Raw genomic sequence first — 458 nt, 5'->3', positions numbered from 1 at the left:
AAGGCCCTCTGAGAGGACTGTACTGAAAGACAGTCCTAGCCTGACAATTCCTGTGGGATCAAGCCTCCTATTCCCAGTTTTCTCTGGGACTTTAAGTAGCTGTCTCCCTGATGGATTGTGGTGTTAATGCTCCTCACTCATCTCTGTCTCTTGCAATTATTACCAGCCCATACCCATTCCATCCAAAAACACAGATAATATGTTAATTATGGGACAATAATGCCATGGGCTGGATAAGAGAAAGAAAAGTTCTCTTGTCTTTTCTGGAAATAAGCAAGGTTCATGGAGGCTACTATAAATTTGTGTAATGTTAGCAAAATTAGTTATTGATGAGTTCCTGACCCATGAAAACCATCTCAGAGTTCTAGGTAAACTTAATTGAATCTCAGATGCCTGAACACCACCTGATTACACTTAGAACATACATGCCAATAGGAAAAACTTGCTCATGTGATGGC

General features: G+C 40.6%; 1 protein-coding gene across 1 annotated transcript in view; it reads right to left on the bottom strand.

The window, feature by feature from the left end:
* The window catches only part of LOC112481153 (zinc finger protein 596-like), a 107,223-nt gene that overhangs the window by 2,792 nt on the left and 103,973 nt on the right, over nucleotides 1–458 (bottom strand). The window lies entirely within an intron of this gene.

Source organism: Pteropus alecto, unplaced genomic scaffold (assembly GCF_000325575.1).
Source record: "Pteropus alecto unplaced genomic scaffold, ASM32557v1 scaffold245, whole genome shotgun sequence".
Taxonomy (NCBI): Eukaryota; Metazoa; Chordata; class Mammalia; order Chiroptera; family Pteropodidae; genus Pteropus; species Pteropus alecto.
The sequence above is the reverse complement of the archived record's forward strand: the minus strand, read 5'-3'. Positions and strand labels throughout refer to the sequence as shown.